Source organism: Heptranchias perlo, chromosome 29 (genome assembly GCF_035084215.1).
Source record: "Heptranchias perlo isolate sHepPer1 chromosome 29, sHepPer1.hap1, whole genome shotgun sequence".
NCBI classification, from domain to species: Eukaryota; Metazoa; Chordata; class Chondrichthyes; order Hexanchiformes; family Hexanchidae; genus Heptranchias; species Heptranchias perlo.
In genome coordinates this window covers 31,560,957-31,569,350 of record NC_090353.1, presented here as the reverse complement: position 1 = coordinate 31,569,350, position 8,394 = coordinate 31,560,957, and positions in this window count along the sequence as shown.

Genomic DNA, 8,394 nt, shown 5'->3' with positions numbered 1-8,394 from the left:
TCTCATCACATGACTTCCTGCCTCCGACTGCCCCACCCAGTCAAACAGCCTTTTTTTCCGATTTCCACTACTTTTATAACTATTTAAAACTATATAAAGTTTTCAAAGAAATTGAAAAAAAACACACAATCTTTTTAATGCCCTTATAAGCTTTCTCCCAGGTTAATCACAGCAGCGTCCGGGAGATTAATCTTTAATTCCTGGAGACTCCAGGACAATCCTGGAGGGTTGGCAACCCTACACGGGAGTGAAGTGGAATGTGACTCTCTGGAGCATTTTGCTTCAGAGCCAAGACAAGACTCTGCCTTTGCACTGCTCTATTTCAGCCTCAGTGTGAAACAGTTATCGCTTCACATTGACACTAAACGTGTAGAGGCCAAAAATCTGAGTATTCCTCACTGCTGGCAGGAAACCTCATCCACCAGCTGCAAAAATATCGGGAATCACGGATATGTTTTCCCAGTAGGCACGGTCAGTATGCAAGATTCCCTGTGACCTACCCAGTCTTGTAAAATTGGCCCTTAGTATAAAAGCACCTTCATCAACTGTAACAACAACAACTTGCATTTATATAGCGCCTTTAACATAGTAAAATGTCCTAAAGTGCTTAATTTTAGTATCAGTATGTTATAAACTGGATGGTCAAGTTGCTTCCAAGCCTTTATTCCCAGAGCTCCATATTACACCCACACCACACCTAAATCAGCTCGCTTATACATGGATACAAGAGTTCCCAATTGATACCCACCACCTGAATACAATTAACACTAATTGATATAAATCACATGGATACAATTAACACAGTGCAGTAAAATTGAAGTAGCAAAGTGGTAAGAAGCATTATTTTTAGTAGCATGCTTGAGTTTTAGGTTAATCCTTTAATTGACACCTTTTGTTACAATGTTTTTAATTTGGAACAAGGAGTCGTCACTGTGGTGATGCGATGGGATCTGAACTAGATTATTTTGAGGTCACACTTGGTGGCGGAACCCCTTTCATTGCTCAGCGCACTAAAGCTTTCATCGCTGTTGAAGTTTCATCTCCCTGCGTGTGTCAGAGAGACTGAGGGTAAAATGATAGGTACAGATTTATTTGGGATGGTTTCAATGGGCCATTTGTGAAAGGAGCTGTCCATTCTGGAAATTCCCTTCCCCAGAGAGCGGTGGAGGCAGGGTCATTAAATATTTTTAAGGCTGAGTTAGATAGATTCCTGATTAACAAGGGAGTCAAAGGTTATAGTAGGTAGACGGGAAAGTAGGGTTGAGGTCACAATCAGATCAGCCATGATCTTATCAAATGGCAGAGCAGGCTCGAGGGGCCGAATGGCCTACTCTTAATTCGTATGTTCATAAATATTGGGAGCGAGAGTTATGATCAAGAAGAGTGAGATCGAGCTCCAACCTGTTTAGACATGTTTATTTTTGAGAGTGGAACTGTAAATTGGAAAATATTAGCGCAAGGAATATTTTGTTCAGCCCAAGGCTGCCAACACTTTCATGTTTAAATTTAAATTCACAATAGATTTATATTCACGGTAAATTTAAATGATTAAATAGGGTGAGATTTATCTGAAAGCAAATATTCCCCAATTTATATAGTACATTAAAATCCTTATCTTTGTCTATAAATTTCTCCAAGGTCTCTCTCCTTCTTTCCTGCCGTCTTTTGGATGAGACATTAAACTAAGGCCCCGTCTGCCCTCTCAGCTGGATGTAAAGAATCCCATGGCACTATTTCAAGGAAGAGCAGGGGTGTTCACTCTGGTGTCCTGGCCAATATTTATCTCTCAAGCAGCATCACTAAAACAGATTATCTGGTCATTATCACATTGCCGTTTGTGGGACCTTGCTGTGTGCAAATTGGCTGCTGCGTTTCCTACATTACAACAGTGACTACACTTCAAAAGTACTTCATTGGCTGTAAATTGCTTTGGGACTTCTTGAGGTTGTGAAAGGTGCTGTATAAATACAAGTTCTTTCTTTTCTTTTCTCTTCTCCCTACCTCTGCAATCCCCTCCCGCCGCTATCACAGCTCACACTCTCCACTCTCTGAGTCTGAACTGTACATCTTCAGCTGCCCCTGCTCTACCAATGGTAGCAGAGGCCCATCATGCACATGACATCTGGAGTTCTCTCTCAAAACCATTCGCTCCACCCCACTCCATCTCTCTTCAGCTTCAAAAGCCTCCTCAAAACCATCTGGCCTCACCTTTGGGTCACATCTCTAACTCTGCTCTCAATTCTTGCTCACTGTCCAACATTTCCCTTCTCCAACCCCCCCTCCCCTTCCCTCTGCAGAGTGCCTTTGGATGTTTTGCTACATTTAAGATGTTATATGTTGTTGTCAGAGTTTTAGAGCAAAATGAACGAAGCTCTCTCCAACTAAGCAGGTGTTGGTGAGTCTTAGCGTGTTGACAAGGTCTCACTACATTGTACTTAGAGGTTTGAGGCCAATGCCTGCCTTGAGTGAGGCAGGCCCAGAAGATCCAAGTTCTGGCCAGTTCCGATTACTCTAGCTAGAGAATACAGAGCTCTAGACCTGCATACAGCATGCACGTGCAGAGCTGAGATTAACAGTTGAATTCTAATATCAACAGAGAGTCTATAGCACAGACGGCTTGCTGATAACATAAAAAATATTGAAACTGAAGGTTAAATGAATAAACAAAAAGGAAGATCTTGCATTTACTTAGCGCCTTTCATGACCACAGGACGTCCCAAAACACTTTACAGCCAATGACATACTTTCGAAGTGTAGTCACTGTTGTAATGTAGGAAACGCGGCAGCCAATTTGTGCACAGCAAGATCCCACAAACAGGAATGTGACAATGACCAGATAATCTGTTTTTTTTAGTGATAGTGGCTGAGAGATAAATATTGGCCAGGACTCCTGGGAGAACTCCCCTGCTCTTCTTCGAAAAGTGCTATGGGATCTTTTACGACCACTTGAGAGGACAGATGGGGCCTGGGTTTTAACATCTCATCTGAAAGATAGCACCTCTGACAGTGCAGCACTCCCTCAGTAACTGCATTGGGAGTGTCAGCCTAAATTTTGTGCTCAAGTCTCTGGAGTTGAATGAATTCCCAGATGGTCCATTTTAGATTTTACTTGTCACTGGTTGAGGTTATACCAGGAGCCAGTGTGTTAAAAGTGGCCTCAGCACCTCTGGGCTAGGAAACAAATTCAGTCAGCGTTCCCACTCCTGATTTACTATTCAGTGACTCCTGCCGGAAAGTGCATGGAATCGGATAGGGTTCAGCTATTACGCCCTCTCATGGTCAAGTAGCCTGCAGGCGTTCACTGTGTCAGCTCGGGCACACAAAGAATGACCATTTCTGTGAGGTAGCACCTGTGGAACTGAACTCTGTCTTTTTGATGGAGAGAAAAAAATAGGAAATGTTTTCAAGACAGGGGCGACACCACATCTTTAGAAGCAAGAGATTGCAATCAACCAAATACCTCGACAAGGTAACAGAGCTCCTTTAGCAGAGAGCTCATGTGCTGCTTCTGAGAGGTGTGTGTCTGTGCTGCCTCGGAGACTAAAAGCTGCCCCAGTGAGTTCAATGATCTTCGAGCCACTTACCTGGTTGTACATGTAGAACGGACATTCTGAGATGACATGACTCCCCTGTGAAGGGAACAGGCAGGGTCTGAACCACAGCTTGAGAGCGGTGATTAAAACAGCATGGGGACTCATCAATTAAGTGCGGAATGTTGTACCACAAGTAATTATTAGGGACAGTGATGCATTAGCAGTTATTACTTTGTGCTGTCATGCTTTCAGAGCTCAGTCTATGCACAAGGTTATTAACTCACATCTCCATGTACTTTTTGGTCAGTCTATAGCAGTGGGACTCTCCATCTTTGATCTTGGGGTCAGAATGTAGCAAGAGCTGAACATATGAAGTGTTCTACTCAAGTGGTGAGTGAGGTTGGTTAGCAGTGCTTTGCAAAGGAGGTTTTCTCCCTTCTACCACCCTCGAACTATTAGAAAGGTTAGATTTGAGGCCTGTTTTCTGTCCTCAAGACAATCCCCTCCTCTGTGAGAAAACAGACTGGATCATCAATGATCTACATTTCTGTCTTTCAGATTTTTAATTCTCAATTTCCCTCCTTTATTTCTGTCTCCTTTCTCTCTATGCCTCCTGTTAGTCTTTTGCTCCTCTCTGTCTTTTCTCTATTTCAGTCTCCTCTCTTACTCTATCTTTTCTCTCTCTGCCTTTTGTCTCTCCGTCTTCCTATCTCTCTCTCTCTCTCTCATATATATATATATATATATATAATTTTTCCTTGTATCAGGCCAGGTAAGCACTTCTGTCACAATAAAAGTGACAATTCAATCAGTTTTCAAAGAACTGCACCACCAACATCAAAGGCCTGGGGAGTCCATTTGTGATGGAATATTCCTTTAAGAGCATTCTCTGTAAAATGTATCAGGGCCGTGATCTGCAAACGCAAGGGTATTCTGGTATCCCGTGACGCCACCTCACCTCAGGATCTCTTGCAGTGGTTGTTATTCCAGCCACTGATACATTGGGTGTCTCAAAGGACCAGCAGTCCAGAATCTGAATCATCCCATCTGGATGACCTGATGTGTGCTGCCTCGCTGCAGTATTAACAGTGATAGGTTAGGTAGACCTTTCTCTCTATGAAAAGAAAGAAAGGCTTGCATTATATAGTGCCTTTCACCTCAGGATGTCCAAAAGCACTTTACCGCCAAAGTACTTTATAGGAAATGCGGCAGCCAATTTGCACAAATTTGCAATCTCCCACAAACAGCAATGTGATAATGACCAGATAATCTGATTTTTAGTGGTGTTGGTTGAGGGCTAAATATTGGTCAGGACACTGGGAATAACTCCGCTGCTCCAACTACGAAATAGTAATGTGGGATCTTTTACGTCCACCTGAGAGTGCAGACGGGGCCTCGGTTTAATGTCTCATCCGAAAGATTGCACTGGAATGTTAACCTGGATTTTGTGCTCAACTTTCTAGAATGAGACTTAAACCTACAACCTTCTGACTCAGAGGCGAGAGTGTTACCCACTGAGACACGGCTGACACATGAGCCATTGTTGTAGTCTAAATTTGCTTCCTGTTATATACTTGTATCAGAACGTTTCATGAATGTCTTGATGTGACTTGAATATAGATGGCTCACTTTGTACATTAACTGTGGTGGTAGATTTTATTTTTCTGTGACTTATTAAATTCTCAGTGCAGTTTGTGATTTAGATTGAAACATTTCTTTGAAATAGAGTTATTGTTTGGAGAATCTTGGCCTTTCTATACAAGGACATTTTCTCCCTTCTCTCCACCACTGTCTAGACAGTCAGTGTCCAGCCAGTTGGATATTCTGTCAAGGGGGCATCACAGCCACACCCAATCCTGTCCAAAAAAGTTACTGAGGCTGGGGGTCAATTGAATATTTCAAAACTGTAATTGATAGATTTTTGTGAGGTAAGTGTATTAAGGGTTACGGAACCAAGGCGGGTAAATGGAGTTAAGATACAGATCAGCCATGATTTAATTGAATGGCGGAACAGGCTCGAGGGGCTGAATGTCCGACTCCTGTTCCTATGTTCCTATCCTCAATACACATTCCCTACCTGTAAAGTTAGTCTTGGGCTCTCAGGCCTCACCCAGCATTGTTGTGCAGCCAAAGGGTTATAACGTATGAGTGAGTGGTCCAGAGCGACTGCACCTCTGATTTCACTGTCCTCCCTGTGCAGGAATAACCACAACAACATAACTATGGTGCAGGAGGTACACAATTGCATCGCCTTGGTAATGGCGGAGGAGTCAATCTGGAGAGATTTTGTAGGCTTGACAACCCTCCCGGATTGTCCTGGACAATGCTGTGAGCAATCTGGGAGAAAAATCACAAAATATCGGAGATGGGCGTTTTTCTGACAGTCAAGAATCATCCAATTGGGTAACGAACAATCTGTTGGCTCTCCAGTTGGCGGAGGAATGCATTGCGCTGCGAGGATGGACATGTCAGATGACCAATGGATGGAGTGTGGGGGGTGGGGTGGTTGGAGACAGGAGGTCATGTGATGAACCCTCCTGGAATATGTCCAACCAGAGTTGGCAACCCAAGGATTAGGAGCATCTCTCGTTCTCATGCTGGTTTTTGTGCTGGTCAAGAAAGCCTGAAATGGAACACCCCCCCCACCCCCCAACCCTGCGAATAGGCACAACTATTCTGCACTTCATGCAAACTAAACCAAGACTAAGCGATTACAGCAATTTTCTGCATCAATGTCTAAACACTGACAAAAACAACAACAACTTGCATTTATATATGAGAACATAAGAACATATGAAATTTTTTTTATTCGTTCGTGGGATGTGGGCGTTGCTGGTGAGGCCGGCATTTATTGCCCATCCCTAATTGCCTTTGAGAAGGTGGTGGTGAGCCGCCTTCTTGAACTGCTGCAGTCTGTGTGGTGAAGGTTCTCCCACAGTGCTGTTAGGTAGGGAGTTCCAGGATTTTGACCCAGCGATTATGAAGGAACAGCGATATATTTCCAAGTCGGGATGGTGTGTGACTTGGAGGGGATCGTGCAGGTGGTGTTGTTCCCATGTACCTGCTGTTCTTGTCCTTCTAGGTGATAGAGGTCACGGGTTTGGGAGGTGCTGTCGAAGAAGTCTTGGCGAGTTGCTGCAATGCATCCTGTGGATGGTACACACTGCAGCCACAGTGCGCCGGTGGTGAAAGGGGTGAATGTTTAGGGTGGTGGATGGGGTGCCAATCAAGCGGGCTGCTTTGTCTTGGATGGTGTCGAGCTTCTTGAGTGTTTTGGAGCTGCACTCATCCAGACAAGTGGAGAGTATTCCATCACACTCTTGACTTGTGCCTTATAGATGGTGGAAAGGCTTTGGGGAGTCAGGAGGTGAGTCACTCGGTGCAGAATACCCAGCCTCTGACCTGCTCTTGTAGCCACAGTATTTATATGCTTGTCCAGTTAAGTTTCTGGTCAATGATGACCCCCAGAATGTTGATGGTGGGGGATTCGGCGATGGTAATGCCATTGAATGTCAAGGGGAGGTGGTTAGACTCTCTCTTGTTGGAGATGGTCATTGTCTGGCGCGAATGTTACGTGCCACTTATCAGCCCATGCCTGGATGTTGTCCAGGTCTTGCTGCATGCGGGCTCGGACTGCTTCATTAATTGAGGGGTTGCGAATGGAACTGAACACTGTGCAATTATCAGCGAACATCCCCATTTCTGACCTTATGATGGAGGGAAGGTCATTGATGAAGCAGCTGAAGATGGTTGGGCCTAGGACACTGCCCTGAGGAACTCCTGCAGCAATGCCCTGGGGCTGAGATGATTGGCCTCCAACAACCACTACCATCTTCCTTTGTGCCAGGTATGACTCCAGCCACTGGAGAGTTTTCCCCCTGATTCCCATTGATTTCAATTTTACTAGGGCTCCTTGGTGGCACACTCGGTCAAATGCTGCCTTGATGTCAAGGGCAGTCACTATCACCTCACCTCTGGAATTCAGCTCTTTTGTCCATATTTGGACCAAGGCTGTAATGAGGTCTGGAGCCGAGTGGTCCTGGCGGAACCCAAACTGAGCATCGGTGAGCAGGTTATTGGTGAGTAAGTGCCGCTTGATAGCACTGTCGACGACACCTTCCATCACTTTGCTGGAGTAGGAGTAGGCCATACGGCCCCTCGAGTCTGCACCGCCATTCAATAAGATAAATTCGATGAGATAGCATCTTTAACATAGTAAAAAGTCCCAAGGTGCTTCACAGGAGTGTAATCAAACAAAATTTGACACCGAGTTACAAAAGGAGATATTAGGGACAGGTGACCAAAAGCTTGGTCAAAGAGGTAGGTTTTAAGGAGCATCTTAAAGGAGGAGAGAGAGGTGGAGAGGCAGAGAGGTTTAGGAAGGGAATTCCAGAGCTTAAGGCCCAGACAGCTGAAGGCACGGCCGCCAATGGTGGGGCGAACGAAATTGGGGATGTGCAAGAAACCAGAATTGGAGGAACGTAGAGTTCAAAACTATATATAAAGGGTGCTCCCATGATCCTGAGCTCCCAGCGGGGAGCTGCTTTCACAGGAAGCATGGGTCAGAGGATCAGGGCTACAGAGTCGAAGTCCTATCTCTAACCTGCGCTCCCTGAGAGCGTGGTTGCCGCTGGGCGTACAGGATCATGGAATGACCCCTCGGGGGAATAAGGAGAACTTGCTGCCTGGAGTGGCTCAGTGAGTGAATGGCACAGAGCCACTGAGAGTGAGAGATCCCAGGTTTAGTCCCAAGCTCCGCTGAGTTAACTGAGCTCAATTTGGGCAGCAGTTGAGCCACTCAAATTGGCCTCAATGACCCCAGGGTGATGGGGGGGGGGGGGGGGTGGGGGGGGGGGGGAAT